Below are 17,164 nucleotides of genomic sequence, written 5' to 3' on the forward strand. Positions count from 1 at the left end.
CAAGAGTATACATTTAAAGATGCATAACCTTTAGAAAAAGTGAAGAATAGGATAAAGAGAAATATCAAATTAATTATTGGACTTCTGAAACAGTAACTTTTTTTCAAAAAAAAAATCAAGCGAAAATGGATGAAGGGCGTAAAATGAATCGATAACCGATAAGATTGATATGATTGAAAACAGCTGGAAATTTTTTCAGAGATAATCCTATTTTTCTGCTAGTATTCAAGTTGCTTTGTTAAAATCGCAGTTTAATAAATGTCTCACAAAATGTTTTTTTGGGGAGTTTTGATCAAAATTTCTAACAGGCATGTTGTACAATTTTATATGTTGTACAATTTTAGAAACCGAAAAACATGAAGATTGGGATGTGAAAAATTTCAAAATTATTTATGTGGTTGTGAAACAGTAATTAAAAAAAGCTGTTTCTGAAATAAAAAAATATAAACATCGATTTTAATTTTTTAATTTTTAGTGAAAAAATATGTTTCTCTAAAGCTATATCCGTTTTGATGAACTGTGAACCGAAAATATAAAACTGTGAAAAATCGAATGACGAGATGGAAATAATAATGTTTCAGTGCTCATTCATTTTGTGTACCTAACCTGATTGATTCATGAGCAATGAGCGATCAAAGAAATCAACAAAAGTTGAAGAGAGCACCGCCAAGAAATCGGAACAATCAATTTTCCAGTTTCAAGGTAAATATTGAACCAAGTTTTTGACGCTGTTACTTTGATGCTTTTTAATTTCCTTTTTTCTTCGGACGCGTAAGCAGTAAAAATTTTAAAGTCAGAAGAAGAATGTCCATCTGAACACAATATTTGAAAAACCCGAGGGAAACTGTGAAATGAGAGAGAGAGGGACGAGTGGTACGGTTGGACACAAGACGGCCGGTGCTGATCATGATAATGATCTAAGGAATCGGAGAATGAGATGAAGGGAAGCTGAATGACTGGAAGTTTATTAATCTGTTAAAAGAATCAAAATTAATGGAAAACAATGGGAGGGGAAGATGGATAGAAATGGTTTTTGGGAATAGGAGATCGGAAGATGGAGAGCTCAGTTTTTTTTGTTAATTGAAAAACTAACACTTTTATGAATAACTTTTACTTTGAAAATATTAAAATAAAATTTGATATCACTTTTGCGAATTTTTATATGGAATTATTTCATTATTTAAAACTGGCAAGTATCGCATCACACTCAGAATAAGGGCTGCAAAACTGAGTCACAACGGACAATTTCAGCTATTCCGGAATCTCTACGATTCGGTGCCTATTTTTTTGTGTTATAAAGGGTTTTAACGTTTTTTTTCATAATTTTCCATGCTTTTTGTCTGTTACAAAATTTATACTTTTTTCAATCAGTTTACAAATAAACCAGTGATCGTATTGTTTATGGTAGCATTTTCTAATATTATACACCACTTGAAACATATAAAATATAGTTTCAGCGGCAATTATAGTGAAATCTTATAAATTTACATTGAAGGAGCTCAAATCACATTAGGACATCAAAAAAAGTTTGCAATGTTTTTCCTCAACGTTTCAATAATTTTAAAAGTGCCCAGAAACCAAATTTTTTCCATATTTTCAAGAACAATGTTGTCATACATATTCAATCTTTGCATTGGTTGGAAACTTAAAATAGCATCTTAACAATTTTTAGGGAGTTTTAATGGTTTTGATTGGAGCCTACAGGTTTCTGACTGCTTTAAGTGTATTCATTTTAAATTTGATTCTAATGAGAGTTTTTTTAATTCGAGGGTTATCCAAAACCTTCCATTGGAAAACAAAAAACAACTGTTTCAAACTATTGATTAGGTTATTCAATTTTGTATTGTTTCGCTCTCATTGTGATGTAGACCAATGTATTTTTGCCTAATCCTAATGACAAAGAAGAAATTATAGATTTTTTCTACAATCTCAAATAATACCGACTATATAAAACATACTAAAAAAGCAATAATGGATCAGCATTGTTTTGCAACAATAGATTCAAAATATCCCAAAAGTTGAAACCTAGGAAATTCTCAAAACTATCTCAAAAAAAAATCTAAAATTCTCTTATACCGGTTTGCAAATTCAAAGGATGTTAGGCCAAATTTCAAGTTTTAAAATTTTGTCCCTGTCCTAGAAGCTTATCAAATGCTGGTATCTATCATTCATCAAACTTATTTATTTTTCAATATAAAAATTTTACGAATTATAGCTTACTACAGTCTGAAACAATACAGACTACGTGAAACATGTTAATATAGAAAAAAAAACTATTCAGAAAACTGATCTATTTGGTCTGAGGAAAATTTAAAAAAAAAGTACTGGTACCGATACACTGGAACGCGGAACAGTGAGTCGAGATAAATTAGGCGAAGACCTTGAAAAATAAAAAAATGACGAGAGACGCCGTCAGATCTGGAACAGATTGCCGCCGACATTGGATCGATGTCTACGATCTTGAGGTGGATGGTTAATACTGGAAAGCCATGTTTTCATGAAAATGATAGAACAGAGAACAGTTTGCGGAAAATAAAAGGGCACTGGAGAGTCACAGTTTTTTTTAAAAATAAAAATATCCAGTGTGAAACTGTAATAAATTGGTTATTTAAAAAAAATGGAGATAACCAGAAAATTGTTTCTGTTCAATTTTGGACTTTATACCATGCGAAAAATATTTAGAAACATGTCCCTAACAGAAATTCAGCTTTGGACCAAAATTTCCAAAATGCGAACCTTTGTTTTTTTTTTAAAACAGGCCGTACATTTTTCCCTCTTTCAGAGCCCATTTTATTAAAATTGAGTGGCATTTAGTAACGTTACAAATATGTTTTTGGCTATGCCTGCGTTGTGCCTATCTGATGCCTACCGACAAATTATCCACGTCCATATTCTCAGATAATAATTTTAATTTTCGCAGATTGACTGAAAAAAACCAACCATAAATGCAAAAACCATTTTGATTGCTTTAAAACTCAGAAGTTAATGGGAGACTGGCAGGCATAAGGTAGGCAAGTGCTACCTACCATAGAAGCTGAAACTTTGGCAAAAGTACCAAGCAAAATAGCTGTTTTGGTAATGTAAGCTTCTTGTTCAAAACATGCGATCAAGATTTCAATAGGAATTCTTTCTAATTTTGAATTTCTGGACATGTCGAAACAGTAAATTTAACAATTTTTTGCATAACTTTGAAAAGTAAGTTTCTATGGACACCTCACACTTTCATGGCTCGTTCATTATAAATTTCGACTGCTTTAGTTTTTTCAAGAAGTAATGAAACAGTGACAAATTGTCTCATTCTCTGATATTATTCAAAAACTCAAGGCTTTAGGAAATTGGTGGAGACACCCTAACGAATATTCCCAGAAAACACTTTAGTCTTCCGAGGTATCTCGAAAATGAAATAATCGTTGAATCTTTAGATCGGAACAATGGAAGAATAAGAGAGGAGACATGTTTGTGAGACACTACATGATCCGATATTGAAGATAAACTTCTCCCTTGCCAGTCAGAATACGATTTTTTGGAGAGATGTTATTTGTGCTGAAAATGCCATGAAAAAAATAATTTGCACCACGTCACTTTATATGTAACTGCAGAAATAATATGACACAAAGTTATGCAATAATGATGAGAATGTCTACAGTGCGAGTTATATTGGGTTTGGCTTCACTGGAACAAACTATCAAAAAAATTCAGTCAATAAAAAACAATTTTCTGTTCAAATTATGCTAAAGTTTTGAAACAGTAAAAATATATATCATAGAGAACAATTATTCTATTTAAAAATAGATCAAATGGACTGTTGAGATTTTTAAAAATATCGAAAAAATCTCATTTTGCCACGAGAACAATGAAGGCTAACCTCAATTTTTGTTTTAAGAAGTTTGACGTCATCCAATTTTTGTAGTGAAATTTCTATAGAAAAACACGAATCACGTTATACTTTTCGTTCTGAGATGTATTGCAGAGGGAAAGGAAAGATATCAGCAAATATTGTTACTATCAAATTTTATTGAAATTCACAAGTAGTGTGAAACAGTAAAACATTTTTCCTCATCATAAATTTTTAGAGTGGATCATAAATTTTTAGAGTGGAAACTGGAGGACTTTCGGAAGTTTGCGAAGATATTCAGGAAATATATTTTTAAAGTTTTATGTATATTTTAAAAACAAATGTATAAAATTTCGGAAAATGTAAAACTTTACAAAAATGTCGTTACATTGACCCAGTGATGCCGAGATGGTCCGCTAGATAATTATGGATCATTGAAACAGTGGTAATTGGAAATTGAAATTGATAGGGTACACAAAAGCTAGTATCCATTTACCAAGACTTGATATGAACTTAGCTGGCAATTTTAATACTAAAAAAATTTAAATACCGTTTCACATTTTTTACTTCTCTCACAAATTTTTCAATAATAAGTTATCTTTTTCCATTAATCAACAATTTTTGAATATTAAATCCCATCGAGAATTGCAACTATCATTTTTTTTTTGAAACGGATGTTCCCATGTTTTCAAATTAAAAAGATCAAGCCCAAAAATGTTGGCGGGGAAATGGAAATTAAAAAGAAATCGGATCATTCACTGCGATCTTGTTCTGATGGAGTATTCAGATTATTTTCTGGTGTTGGAAAATTCTCGAATATTCAGAAATTTTATATTGAAAATTTTTAAAATTCAATTTATTATTGCAGTTTTAGAAATATAACCCTTAGAGCTAAGCATATGAATAAAACTGTAAAATTTGGGAAAGCTCACTTCAAAAACTTTAATTGAAACAGAAAAAAACTTGCAACTGTGAAAAAATTCCACAATTAGATGACTATACAAGGTATTCCGGAAACTAATTTTGCACACGATGACTACTTGCAGGCCAACCTCGGCCTCAATCGAAAGATCAAAGGCAGAACGATGAGAATTTGAGGGCGATTCACGTGAAATAGGGGAAGGGGAGAGGGGTATCTAGTTTGTAGACATTGATCAATGGTTCATCACTCATTCAAACACACACACAAAACCATTTTAGGGCATAAAATATTGTGGTGATGATACAATATGGTCTTATCATCATTTGATTTAAATGTGATCATTGAGACGGAATAGAGGGGAAGATTTTGTGAAAAATACAATTTAAAGAATATTCAGAAGAGACATTAGATGAAGAAAGTTCGAAAAAAAGGTGTTTTTAATTTTTAAAATATAAAAATGCCGAATGCAGTGAAGTCAAAAAGTTGGTGGCCTAATAAAAAAAATCTGAAACAGGAAAAAATTTAAGCTAAAAATTAATTTGTTCCCCTTTCTGTAATCAACAGTTACAATTTTCGAAAATGATCAAAAATGTTTTTTAAAACCTTTTTTCCGTAATGTCTAAATTTTGAATTTTCAAAATATAATAAAATCAAAAATCGAAATAGCACATTCTTAACACAAAAAACTTTTAAAGGCCGAGGACAAATTACAAATCAAACTTTTTTATAATCACGATTTTTCTCAATAATGGCTAATCTTCTTGAATTTCTCCGAAATGAGAAGCCTACTTATCAAAGCTTTCGAACTCCACCTACTTCGTCTGATTGGCTGGAAAGGGTTTTTTGCTTGTCTAAATTTTGAATTTTCTAGCTAAAGACATTTCCAAATTTTCAGACTTAGAACTTTTAATTTCCAAAAAATATATTAACTTTTAGTAAGCCTTGTTCATTCAATTTTAAGAAAGGAGAGTTATTTATGAAAACCACAAAAATGGTTTTTTCTGACCAAAAACTTCCAGATAGTAAAAAATATTTTCAAATCTTCATTTGATCTAGCATCAAACTGTTCAAAAATATTTCACTGTTTCGCAGGTGTTTTGAAAACAATACATAATTTAAAGTAACAATATTCCTTCTATTTCACTTGAGATGTTAAATTAATTCACATTTCGTTTATTCTGGGCCGGATCGAAAAATGCTACTGAAAAAAAAAATTAACAATCATTTCACCAAATAAATTAGATTAAAAAAATATCCTATAGAAATACAGGAGAATAAAATTTTAAATCATTGTTTAGATTTCAATTTTTAAGAATAAAATAGACTGTTCGAATATAAAAAATTCAAAATTAACAAACCTTTTTAAAAAGGGGAAACGACAAAAAACATTTATGAAACGTGTTTTATGAGTTAAAATGTGTGTTTATTGTGACAACAGCCTTGGCTCAACTTGTGTTATAAAATACGTTTACGAAAACTTTTTTTTTTCAAAATGGCATCACTAACAGTTTCACTAAATCTTTTTAAATTGAAGAGAGAAGTAATGAAGTGAATAATTAAAAATAAAATAATACAAATACAATTTACAATTAAAAATATTTTAGAAATGAATAAAACAGCTTTAAATAGGAAATAGGAGGAGTGAATGGGTGCGTGTGATAACAGACAGAACTATGTAGAAAAACACTATTAAAAGATACGAAGAATGGACAGAAGATGAACCAAAAGATGGACCAAAAGATATCAAATTGATATAGGAAAATGTGTTCATTGATCTAAAATCACTTTCCATATCAGAAACGTGATTGGTTGCTGCTGTAGAAAATAGAACCCTCTCTTCGCGTGGTATATTCCCCAACTTCCACGTCATTGATCTATGGAATTGTAAATTTAACTGGTATTGTTGATATCAAGAAATTGACCGTAATGGACTGTGCGAACATTGTTTCATATCTCCGAAAACTGTACATTTAGATGCAATTTGACGGGTTGAGAGAAGTGATAAAATAAATGTGGGAATGAGGGAGAGTGTAGTTTTTTGTGTTATTGGAAAAATTACTAAAACGGAAGAATAAACAAAGTAAAGACTATCGGAACTATGCGACTATTGTGGGAAAATATGGAACATTTTTTACAGAACTAGAAACAGTAAAAAAATGTTTTACTGGAAGACAACACTGTTCATATAGTTGAAGTAATTGAGAAATAATTGAAAATCTATTTTTGCATAAAATTTGAAACAGAATTTGATAATTCAGCAATTTCATAGCTAGTTTTTAAATTCTCATGGAACATAAGATTGAAAATGACATTTTTTAAAAATCGCGGAATTATAAATAAACGGTCATAGGAACATACTGTCAAAATTTTATAAATGACCAGCGAATTAATCAAATTACAAACAGGAACAAGAGCCAAAACTGGATTAATATTAAATATCCGACAATTTTTTAAACCCATTTTTTGAAAAACTAAAAAAATTAAGTATTTAAATTTTTTTAGAAAACAGCAACAAACACTCAAATTAAACTATATACTAATTCTCATTTTATCATTATAAAACTTGCTGATTTATGAATGGCACTATTAGAATATGTTTTCTTTGGCTTTAAAAATGGGATCAGTTTCGCCTGACAACGAAAATAAATTTTTTGAGAAATTAAAAGTCTATTTCGAGCAAAAAAATCAACTGTTTCCCGACACAAAAAATCATGAGTAACTGTGTAAACTATCACAAACATCATCGAAACAGACTTATTACTCATTTTTGTTGCAAGATTACCTGATTGAAAATAATTTTAAAATGTTTCAATGTGTTCAAAAATCGAGAATACACATTTTGATTAGACATAAAACGAGTACAAAACTTGTTTTTAGAAAAGAGTTTCAATTCACCTGTTCTGACAAGGAAATGTTTATTGAACCTAGAAATGAAACATAGAATAAATGAACAACAATGAACCAAGAAAAGGGCGGAGCCTAGGAGAGTAGTATCCTAGAAAAGGACCTATTTATCTTTGATGAAAAGGACCAAAGGAAGCGATGATCATCGAAACAGACCCTATGACTGGCAAATGGGAAAACAGGTAGACGCTAGAAACCACCAGAGATTAACGAGAACAAGAGACGCAGACACAATCGGCACAAAACTTTCGATTCATTGATTTTGATGCTGAACTTTTGCCCTCATCACAGTCAGTTTCACCGCCCGCCTATTGTATTATTTGAACAACGCGTCTGATGACGCCTGACCATTTGTAGAGGGGGTGAGATAGTTCAGAAGATTTTTACACAAACAAGTAGAAATACGGAAAAGATGTTAGACTCAAATTTTCAATGAGAAAGAAATTTGTTGCAACTTTTACAATTTTTTTGAAACAGTAAATTTTTTGTAGATATTTAAGAGTGGAAATTAAGTGTAAAGTTGGCTATTGTAATAACATTTTTTAACATTTTTCATTTTTGAAACGAAGTCACACGGGTTTCGATAAAATTGGCAAGCTAACTAAGTTTGCAACATAGCCCTAAAAAACAAAAAACTCGGCCACCGATTTTTTAGACAGTGGGTTTTTCGATTTTACCAGACAATTTTTTAAAATATATTTTCAAATTTTCGCGCTTTTGACTTTGTGAAAATTCTCATCAAAAACAACTTTTTTTAAAAATAATTATCAGTTTCTCTTTTATATATTTAAATAAAATTTTCGAAAACGCCGAATAATTAAAAAAAAAAAGTAACTTTTCGACGACGTCGTTCCTGGGAATAAGTTTAAAATATTTTCACCAGATTTTTTCCTAAAAACCAAGAGCTAATAAAATTGCAAAGAAAGTTGACATTTATCTACTTTATGAAACAGTAATTATCTGCCCGATGTGATCTGTCATTTTTGATAAAAAACTCCTCTTTCAAACTCTTAACACAACGGAAGAAAACTCACTTTCGTTATCAAAAAATTTCACTAATTTTAACAAACTCCTCTTAAAGGTCTGACTTTTGATTTTCGGCGAAGATTTTCAGAAACGATAACGGGAGAAGTCGGTCTCATTTGGTATTTTCCAACCGATCCTGAAAAATTGAAGATAAATTGATTTAAGTGGTGAGTGGTAGTGCCAATAAAAATTGAGAAATAGGAAAAAGTAAATTAACATAGTGAAACAGAAAAAATTTGAAAAAAATTTCAAAACTTTTGAGGAACTGGAGATGTCAGACAAAAACTTTAAACAGCTCGAAAATTTTTAGTGTAAAGGTATACGTAAAATAAGTTGCACCTATTACATCCATTACAATCAGATTACTCAAGGATCTGTACCGCGCAAGTTATCTAAAATCTTAGGATAGGTGGCAGGTATTGAAAATAAGATTCGGGATAAGAATTATGAAATTTTCTAATAATCTTTGATGCAAGTTTCTCAATGATAATAATTGTGAAAATTTTGAAATAAAGGAAAGTTAATATTGCCTTTGCTTGTGATTTCATATCCTTATTCTGTCGGATTTTGGCGAAAGTTTTTCGGTTAATAATTTGCATAATAAATGAATTGATATGATCAGATTTATCTACACTAGGTGAAACATTAAAAGTTTGAAATATATTTTTTTTCTGCACACTTATTTTCTTGTTTTGAAAACATCTAAAATTGAATTAAAAACTATATTTACTAAACAAATTTAAATATTGAAGCTTCACCAGAAGCTACAAATCAATAAACATGAGACGACAGAGATCATTAGGATCACATTGAAAATGTTTTTCCCAAGCACATACATCACTTTCATAATTTAATATCTGGGTTTTCCGAATAAATTCCGGTTTCTAATTTTACATAGTTCGATATCAAAAATACGACTGAAAAAACGTTTTTTATTTTCTAAAAAAATGTTGTTTCAACTAATTTATTTTATTGTGGAGTTCAACTGTAGCGCAATCGAGAACGATTTTTGTGGTTCAGGAAAATTTCACGTGAATTGGTTTTTCTTCCTGTGAGGTATTACTATAAGCTACCATTATTCTTCCTCGCTCAAGAAAAAACACGGCCATGAAAATTGTTTCGATGAACAGGAAAATCGGTTAAATTAGATCAAACTTCGATTTTTCACTTCTTACAAAAAAAGAAAAAAAACTGAAACAAGAAATATTCAAAAACCAAGATTCTGGAGAGAAATATTCAAAAATCGCAAAGATCAGAAACAAAATCACATTACCATTTGAGCGCTGAGGAGAAGAGACATCTGAGCAAATATGCAAGCATATCAATGTTTACTTTTTATTCGAATATATTTATAAGAAGGAAACGAGAAGCTGTTTTATGATTGAGATATTTTATAAATACAGTCTATTTTTTTGCGAAAATTGGTATTTGATCCCGAATTAAATTTTTAGATGCGATCCAAGGAAAGCAAAATAATCAACATGGATATTCAACGTTTGGTTATGAAAATTCAGTGAAACGGTAATTTTTCTCGAAAATGTTTTCTTTGAAATTTAAATTTTTCACACCTTCTATTGAACTTTGAAAATACGATTCCATAAAATTGAAGAAGAGATGAAAGAATTTATTTTGTAAATAAAACAGCAAACATTAAACATGGAATTATTACTTGGAAAGCCCACAATCAGTCTGGATTTAATTATGAAAATTTCTTGAAACTATGTTTATTGAAAAAGGGCGTTTGGATCTGTTTTGTGTTTCACTTGAAAGTTCTCACATCGAATTATTGAAACAAAAAGCTAGAAGTTTTTTTTGGTTCACAAGAGCATAATAAGAAATCAGTTTATCTTATTATTCTATAGGGGGATTGAGAGACACATGCTTTTCGGCTCTTTTTTTGTTAGAAAGACAGACGAACGTCGGGATATATATATATATATATGCGAATGGGCCGTTATTTTATGAAAAAAAAGAGTTTCGTTCGGGATGTATCATTGAAACATCAAAAAATTTCGACTAAATAAATTGTATTGATCTCGATGTTTTCGTGGGATTTATCTGTGTTCTTTGTTTCAATGATTTGGCTGTGGGAATTTTATTTTTGAATTTTATTCAGAAAATTTAGTTTTGTTTCGTGATTTAATTGTCATCAAAAGTTCTAAATCACGGAATATGTAGTAGTAGACAGGTGCGAAATGTCGGAAGAAAAGTGAGCATGTTTTTCATGTGTTTCAAGACATTTCAGGTCGCAAATTAAAAAGATCTTACAACATCCCACTCAGTAATCACCTTTTGTAAAACTTTTTGAGCAAAAAAATAGTTTTTAAAACTAATATTAATCTTCATACTTGTGCCTGCATCACCTGGGTAAACGCCTATATGCCTACATGACTGCCTGTTTAATCAGACAATTATTTGTAATCCTAAATAAGAGGCTAAATAGGAAAACTAGTGACTTCGGAAAAAATAATTGGAAAACTAGCGAAAAAATAAACGGAAAAATAAAGGGATTGCAAAGCATATAAATAGCAATTCGTTTTATTTTTTGCCTGCAAAATTAATTGCAAAATATGTTTTTATTCAATAATTATTCTCAGAATCTGGTTGTTAAAAATGTTTGAACATAGTAAAATTTTACCCTACAACACATTAGTAACATTTTTCAGAAATAAACTGAATTTGTTGAAGATAACGTGAAACAGGAAAAAAATTAGTAGTTTTTTTTTAGTTTTTTGTTGATTATTTAAAGAAAACAAACAAGCAAAATTGATTGTGAGTATTAAACTTTAGTCAAATACAAAAATTAACTGCTCCGTACTTTTTATGTATTCCGTAATGTTTTTTAGCAGGTGTTAAATTATCTTTCTGATGTTCACAATATTTTCTAGGAACTCGTAAAATGTTCAGATAGGTTCAGAAAACCCATTTGAGCCCATTGGGAATATCCCCAGAATTGAGACAAAAAGATGAGCATTAACAAGAAGAAGAGAAGACCTTTAAGAAGGGAAACAAATTGATCATTGGTTCATTTGTTCTTCTTTTTCTGAATGTATTGCTGCAAGATACGTCATGAAGTCTAATGAAGATGGAATTTACAATGAGGTAGATCCATTGCAAATTGCAATGTCCAACCTATAGACGGACAATTTTTAAAAATTAGCACTTTAAGTGACGTCGCTTTTCGAGGGTTTTCATTTTGAGAGCTCAAAGAATAATGAAAGATCCATTTTCAAACAGAAGTTAGAATATTTTTCAGCGGCTTTTGACTTATTCTTTCAGTAAAACAATCAATAAAACAAATTTCTTTCAGTAAAACAATCAACAATAGTGAAACAGGAAAATAAATTTTTCCCAGTACAGAAAATTTTGGAAACTACACTCGAGTTGGGACTGATAAATTGATTAGACGGAACATTTTCCCCGACTTTCTACTGACTACACTTTCCGCGGGACAGCAAAAATGAAAAAGCAAACCTAATCTAGTTACTTTGTAAAATTGCATTTCGTCTTGTGTTTCAAAAAAAGGTGTTCTGAGAGGGAACGACTCTCGCCTTCAACAAAAAGTTCAGAAAGAAATAAACGGTAAATGAATATTTTAAGAAACTAAACTCGAGTTTTCGTTAACTGTAGCAGATTCCCATAAAAATTGAGAACAAGACCTGCCAGAAAGAATATACCAGAAAATCGACAATAAAACATGTAATTATAGTGTTGCAGCGAACGAAGTCTACCGGTTTTTCAGAACCAAAAACAGTTAGCTGCTCAACCCAGTAGATGTCGGGCAAAGAATTTGCATTTTGGTGAATAAAAATCTCTGTTGTCAAATTTGCGTACTGTCAAAGCACATGAAGTAATGTATCAAGAAATGAATGAAAAACGCCTAAAGACGAGAACACAAATGGATATGTTGAAACATGCCCGAAAAAGTAAGTTTGAATTTATTAAATTAAATAAATTCTACCAGGATTATACTGTTTTATTATACTTGTAAAAGTTTCTACTTTTATTTAATAATGCTATTGATTCTGTAAAATTTATTTACTTCATAACTTGAATTAATTTTTTGAAGATGATATCTCTTTACTGAACAAAAAAGCGCATTTCAAGATTTCCCGGCAGACATCATTTTCTCTAAAATGAATATTAATAGGCATAATTAATTTCAAAGAGGAGCAAGTTTTATCTAGTTTGCATAAAAAGTTTTAGTTCATATCGATGATCACTAAAATTTAGTTAGAAATTATTAATGAGGTGGCCGAATTGCGAAAATAACTTCCTTCTTCCAAATTAAATAGTTTTTTTTTAGAAATTTATATTAGTCTATGTATGGTTATTTAAGACCACAATGATATTATAAAATTGAAATATTACGGCACTAAAAAATGAAAATTTTGAGAATTATGATAGGCAGGCTTTGTGCCTACCTGATGGCACCTGTTTAAAAATTTAACTTGAATTTTAGCAGTTAGCAACATGCTCAGGTATTAGCTTATGCTTAGAATTTAAAAAAATTCAAATTCTATTTCAAAACACTCCCAATACAAAAAAATTATCAGAAAAAAATGCAAATAGCTTTAAAAAAAAGAAATTGAAACAGATGATGATGATATTAATAAAATAAGGAAACAGGAAGAAGACTGAGAAGACACATCGGAGATGTTTCAATATTCCAGTTCGCACGAGGTTCTGAAGAGGAGAGAAACGAATGAATCAGATTATGAATTTAGTTTGGAAAAACTTGTGAAATAATGCTTCAAAATTGAGAATATTACTGAAAAAGTAAATTTTTAAAATAAAAACTTTGAAACTGAACAAAAATTAATTCGGAAAGTATGACAGGAAATAGGAGAAAGTACCTTCAAAAGCAATAAAAATTGAAGATATGGTAAATGAAAGAGTAGAAAATTGAAAAAAGAAGTAATAAAATTCCTATATGTCCTACTGGCCAAATTTACAAAAAATGGCCTATGATCAAAATACTCAAAAATTTGAAAAAAAATTGGAAATTTGGAAGATGACAACGATATTAATGGGAGCACTTATTCTGACTTTCAAATATTATTTCAAAAAGACCAGTTTGCAGGCTTATCATATCTAGTGAATGTAGGTTGATACTCGGATGATGGTGAGAAAGAAATAAGAAACCCGAAGCAGCATACTGTGATGTGAGTAGATCAAAAAATCAAGAGTGATGAGTGTGAGACATCAATTCAACAGTTCAATTTCAACGGGGAGCAAATAGAAAAATTTTGGAAACGAAAATAATAAGGAAGAAAAGAACAATGTTACGAAAAAAGCACGAGGACAGGATACCTACTTACTTAGGATACTTAGACGATCCGTTCTTCAGGAATTCGTGGTATTCCTGCGGATCACAGCAAGCCATTCTTTTCGGTCCTTGGCTATAGTGGACCAGGGGGTGATGACTTCTCCGTTTTTTTTTCTTCTCGCAACATGTCCAGCCCATCCTAGCTTCCTCTTTTTCACGAAGTTGAGCGGATCTCTTACTTGAGACATCACTCGGATGTCTTCTCGATGGAGATCTCGTTCTCGTTGTTGAGTGAGTGTGATTCCCACAAGCCGTCTTTCTAGGGAGGCATGTGTGATTCGTACTCGTTCGGATAGAGCTTTGGTGAATGTCCAGGCTTCTGAACCGTAGGTGAGAGCGGGAAGGACGATTGAATCGGATAGATTCGCACGAATCTTCTTGTTGGTGATGGAGTCGGTGGTGTTCTTGATTCCATTGAACGCTGCCCATGCTGCTCGACGTCTTCGATGAATTTCCGGCATCAAGTTGTTGTGAGCGTTGATTTGACGGCCGAGGTAGATGTACTCGTCGACGTCGTCGAGCTGGGTGGTGGGGGAAGGGCTACCGAAGTAGACTTTACTGGGGTCAGCGAATCGGTTTCGCAAGACTTTCGTCTTCCCAGTATTGATCTCGAGATCTACTTCAGAGCATTTTTGTACGAGTTCTTGGAGCATTTTGCTGGCAGTATTCGGATGATTGGCGATGAGCACAATATCGTCAGCAAATCTAAGGTTCGTTAGATTTCTGCCATTCACTCTCATTCCAGGGATCGTATCGTAATCCTCAGCTTCTCCTTTCAATTCAATCCAGGAAAGCTTTCGGAAAACGTGTTCGAGGCAAGCGGAGAAGAGATTCGGAGAGATGGGGTCTCCTTGTCGAACTCCTTTGGTCACTGGTACTGTGACTGGCCTGTGGAATGGGGCAAAATTTGTGGTACAATTTTTATAACACTCTTTCAGTAGATCAGTGTAGGCTCCATCTGCACCTTGTTCGTCGAGACTTTTCCAGATTGCCTGGTGTTCAACACTGTCAAATGCCTTCTTGAAATCTATGAAGACAAGTGTCAGTGGGATCTGGTATTCCCTGCCGACTTCAAGAAGTCTTTGGAGCGAGTGGATGTGATCGATCGTAGAGAAAGATCGTCGGAATCCAGCCTGCTCGACAGGTTGAGCCTCATCAAGGGATCTTCGCATTCTATTCAGCAGACACTTAGTGAATACTTTGTAGAGTACGGGTAGTAGGCAGATGGGCCTATAGTTTTCCAAATTCTCACGGTCACCTTTCTTGAAGATGAGAGTGGTTTTGGAGGTTTTCCAGGGTTTCGGTACATTTCTGCTGTGGAGGTACCTGTTGAATCGATCCGTTATCAGGTCCATGACGTTATCTTGGCAAGATTTCAAGAAATCTGCACTGATTTTGTCTTGGCCTGCAGCTTTACCATTCGGGAAGGAACGGAGAGCATAACGAATTTCTTCCGGGAGAAACGGCGGTGGAGTTGCCGTGGTGGGTATTGAAGATGTTTGAGAGTTGCTCACAGCGCTTTTGAAGAGCTCCGTGTAGAACTTCTCAATCTCCTGCTCCATTTTCACCCTGGAAGTGATTCTTTCACCAGTAGAGGTTGATTTGAGGCATGGGATAACTGACTTATATTCGTTGATGTCCCTAGCAACTCTTTTCAAACTCTTTTTCTGGTTCGCAGCAGATAGAAGGCGAGTACTGGCAAAAGCTTCATGGTCTTTCTGGACTGCTTCACGACATTTGTCTGAAATAGATTTGAATTGAGGATCATTTCTATCCATAAAACGTCTTTTGTTCAGCAGTTTTCGGGTTTCCTCCGAAAGTCTGTTGGATGAGTGGTTGGCCGGTCGAACGATAGCTTGGTCTTGGAGTTCTTTTAGTGACTGAATCAGATTATCATAGTCGATATCTAAATCAGGATCACTCTGAACCGTGACTGTCGCTGAGATTGCATAAGCAATCGCCGGGTCCAACACTCTTTTCGGAGGTTTTCTCCGTCTGACCTGCTCCAACTTTGCTAGGCAATTGTTGAAGTGGAGGTTACAGCGGAGTAACCTATGGTCGCTACCATTTGTGAAAGAGGGGAGTACAGTGGTATCTGTGACAAACTTTCCATTGGCCAGAATGTGGACAATTTCGTGTTTGTGATTCCCGTCGGGACTGACGAAAGTCCACCGTTTGTGCATAGGCTTTTTGAACATAGAGTTTGTGTGCCACAGACGGTTGGTTTCACAAAATGTTGCGAGAAGCTCTCCAGTATCATTTCTTGGTTCCATGGCATGGGGGCCAATGTACCTTTCGTTGTTTTGCCTGCATCCCATTCGAGCGTTGAAGTCGCCGATAACAAGTTTATACTTGCTTCGGCACTCTCTGAAGACGTCTTCAACACTGTCGTAGAAGTCGCAGATTTCCTCAAGGTCTGAGTCCGCAGTTGGAGCATAGACTTGAATCACCGTGCAGTTGAATTTTCGGCTCACTTTGAAGGTGAGTAAGCCGATGCGGTGACTGAGAAATCGTACTTCTACGATTTTGGGAAGGAGGGTGCTTCGAACTATGAAGCCGACCCCTCCGGATACAGAACTTTCATTCCGTTTGCCTAAGAAGACGCCGGTACCGTCCTGATGTATCAAGTGTGCTTCGGCTGCTCGTTTGGTTTCACACAATCCGATGACGTCGAATTGGATTCGTCTCGTCTCTTCTAGCAGCTCAGCAAGTCGATCATCCGAAGACAAGGACCTGCAGTTGAAGGTGCACACGCGATAGTCAGTTCTTCTTGTTTTGTCCCGCGGCTTCTTAATTTCCAAGTCCGATTGACAGATGGTTTGGACTCCGAGATTAGATCGCCTCTTCCGACGTGCTCCAGGAACTGTCTTTCCCTTTGCAGAGGCCGGATGCGGAGGACTGAGGCAGGATGGGTTGCTGTTTAGAGCAAAAGTTGTGTCTCTAGATACTCTATAATGACCTGCTAAGCCAATCTAGAGCCGCCCGGACAGAGAGTATTCGACACTACCTCTGGCCTGCGTGAGACGGTGTACTTCTTGGCCAGATAATTTGCACTTGGTTCCAAACCTAGCCACTCTCGATGTGACGAAATCATCGAGTTTGTTGAAGTGGTTATCTGTTGATCCCTTTCGCCACGAAGAGGCTTAGT

General features: G+C 33.4%; 43 non-coding genes across 43 annotated transcripts; 9 read left to right on the forward strand and 34 right to left on the reverse strand.

Moving 5' to 3' along the window:
• Nucleotides 1-25: 25 nt before the first annotated feature.
• 21ur-1048 lies at nt 26-46 on the reverse strand. Its single transcript, NR_054548.1, has one exon.
• A 296-nt stretch (nt 47-342) lies between these two features.
• Nucleotides 343-363, reverse strand: 21ur-7428. The gene has a single exon (NR_054549.1).
• Nucleotides 364-1,374: 1,011 nt separating this feature from the next.
• Nucleotides 1,375-1,395, reverse strand: 21ur-7437. The gene has a single exon (NR_054550.1).
• A 117-nt stretch (nt 1,396-1,512) lies between these two features.
• 21ur-14836 lies at nt 1,513-1,533 on the reverse strand. The gene has a single exon (NR_054551.1).
• Nucleotides 1,534-1,852: 319 nt separating this feature from the next.
• Nucleotides 1,853-1,873, forward strand: 21ur-3280. Its single transcript, NR_054552.1, has one exon.
• Nucleotides 1,874-2,188: 315 nt separating this feature from the next.
• 21ur-5498 lies at nt 2,189-2,209 on the reverse strand. The gene has a single exon (NR_054553.1).
• A 313-nt stretch (nt 2,210-2,522) lies between these two features.
• 21ur-13214 lies at nt 2,523-2,543 on the reverse strand. The gene has a single exon (NR_054554.1).
• A 553-nt stretch (nt 2,544-3,096) lies between these two features.
• On the reverse strand, nt 3,097-3,117 carry 21ur-6302. The gene has a single exon (NR_054555.1).
• Nucleotides 3,118-3,215: 98 nt separating this feature from the next.
• 21ur-3433 lies at nt 3,216-3,236 on the reverse strand. The gene has a single exon (NR_054556.1).
• A 445-nt stretch (nt 3,237-3,681) lies between these two features.
• Nucleotides 3,682-3,702, reverse strand: 21ur-5538. The gene has a single exon (NR_054557.1).
• Nucleotides 3,683-3,703, reverse strand: 21ur-14265. Its single transcript, NR_054558.1, has one exon.
• Nucleotides 3,704-3,975: 272 nt separating this feature from the next.
• 21ur-2138 lies at nt 3,976-3,996 on the reverse strand. Its single transcript, NR_054559.1, has one exon.
• A 215-nt stretch (nt 3,997-4,211) lies between these two features.
• On the reverse strand, nt 4,212-4,232 carry 21ur-11559. Its single transcript, NR_054560.1, has one exon.
• Nucleotides 4,233-4,429: 197 nt separating this feature from the next.
• 21ur-10622 lies at nt 4,430-4,450 on the forward strand. The gene has a single exon (NR_054561.1).
• A 273-nt stretch (nt 4,451-4,723) lies between these two features.
• On the reverse strand, nt 4,724-4,744 carry 21ur-12668. The gene has a single exon (NR_054562.1).
• Nucleotides 4,745-5,205: 461 nt separating this feature from the next.
• On the reverse strand, nt 5,206-5,226 carry 21ur-8869. Its single transcript, NR_054563.1, has one exon.
• Nucleotides 5,227-5,884: 658 nt separating this feature from the next.
• Nucleotides 5,885-5,905, forward strand: 21ur-3510. The gene has a single exon (NR_054564.1).
• On the forward strand, nt 5,888-5,908 carry 21ur-11152. Its single transcript, NR_054565.1, has one exon.
• A 931-nt stretch (nt 5,909-6,839) lies between these two features.
• 21ur-11799 lies at nt 6,840-6,860 on the reverse strand. The gene has a single exon (NR_054566.1).
• 21ur-9472 lies at nt 6,841-6,861 on the reverse strand. Its single transcript, NR_054567.1, has one exon.
• Nucleotides 6,862-6,934: 73 nt separating this feature from the next.
• Nucleotides 6,935-6,955, reverse strand: 21ur-14557. The gene has a single exon (NR_054568.1).
• Nucleotides 6,956-7,161: 206 nt separating this feature from the next.
• Nucleotides 7,162-7,182, reverse strand: 21ur-15062. Its single transcript, NR_054569.1, has one exon.
• Nucleotides 7,183-7,880: 698 nt separating this feature from the next.
• On the forward strand, nt 7,881-7,944 carry F44E8.44. The gene has a single exon (NR_054570.1). It is a non-coding gene; the product is annotated as an Unclassified non-coding RNA F44E8.44 (non-coding RNA).
• F44E8.43 lies at nt 7,881-7,944 on the reverse strand. The gene has a single exon (NR_054571.1). It is a non-coding gene; the product is annotated as an Unclassified non-coding RNA F44E8.43 (non-coding RNA).
• Nucleotides 7,945-8,072: 128 nt separating this feature from the next.
• Nucleotides 8,073-8,093, reverse strand: 21ur-3828. Its single transcript, NR_054572.1, has one exon.
• 21ur-11417 lies at nt 8,074-8,094 on the reverse strand. The gene has a single exon (NR_054573.1).
• A 454-nt stretch (nt 8,095-8,548) lies between these two features.
• 21ur-6335 lies at nt 8,549-8,569 on the reverse strand. The gene has a single exon (NR_054574.1).
• 21ur-11018 lies at nt 8,550-8,570 on the reverse strand. Its single transcript, NR_054575.1, has one exon.
• Nucleotides 8,571-8,846: 276 nt separating this feature from the next.
• 21ur-15642 lies at nt 8,847-8,867 on the reverse strand. Its single transcript, NR_054576.1, has one exon.
• Nucleotides 8,850-8,870, reverse strand: 21ur-535. The gene has a single exon (NR_054577.1).
• Nucleotides 8,851-8,871, reverse strand: 21ur-8958. The gene has a single exon (NR_054578.1).
• Nucleotides 8,872-9,266: 395 nt separating this feature from the next.
• Nucleotides 9,267-9,287, reverse strand: 21ur-2899. Its single transcript, NR_054579.1, has one exon.
• A 396-nt stretch (nt 9,288-9,683) lies between these two features.
• On the forward strand, nt 9,684-9,704 carry 21ur-1802. Its single transcript, NR_054580.1, has one exon.
• A 438-nt stretch (nt 9,705-10,142) lies between these two features.
• On the reverse strand, nt 10,143-10,163 carry 21ur-7286. The gene has a single exon (NR_054581.1).
• Nucleotides 10,164-10,244: 81 nt separating this feature from the next.
• Nucleotides 10,245-10,265, reverse strand: 21ur-11670. Its single transcript, NR_054582.1, has one exon.
• A 760-nt stretch (nt 10,266-11,025) lies between these two features.
• On the reverse strand, nt 11,026-11,046 carry 21ur-14832. Its single transcript, NR_054583.1, has one exon.
• Nucleotides 11,047-11,321: 275 nt separating this feature from the next.
• 21ur-1257 lies at nt 11,322-11,342 on the reverse strand. The gene has a single exon (NR_054584.1).
• A 198-nt stretch (nt 11,343-11,540) lies between these two features.
• 21ur-4454 lies at nt 11,541-11,561 on the forward strand. Its single transcript, NR_054585.1, has one exon.
• Nucleotides 11,562-12,535: 974 nt separating this feature from the next.
• On the reverse strand, nt 12,536-12,556 carry 21ur-3131. Its single transcript, NR_054586.1, has one exon.
• A 148-nt stretch (nt 12,557-12,704) lies between these two features.
• 21ur-618 lies at nt 12,705-12,725 on the forward strand. The gene has a single exon (NR_054587.1).
• Nucleotides 12,708-12,728, forward strand: 21ur-12265. The gene has a single exon (NR_054588.1).
• Nucleotides 12,729-13,218: 490 nt separating this feature from the next.
• On the reverse strand, nt 13,219-13,239 carry 21ur-10462. Its single transcript, NR_054589.1, has one exon.
• A 192-nt stretch (nt 13,240-13,431) lies between these two features.
• 21ur-5074 lies at nt 13,432-13,452 on the reverse strand. The gene has a single exon (NR_054590.1).
• Between the last annotated feature and the right edge of the window lie 3,712 nt (nt 13,453-17,164).

The sequence above is a fragment of the Caenorhabditis elegans genome, chromosome IV (genome assembly GCF_000002985.6).
Source record: "Caenorhabditis elegans chromosome IV".
NCBI lineage: Eukaryota > Metazoa > Nematoda > Chromadorea > Rhabditida > Rhabditidae > Caenorhabditis > Caenorhabditis elegans.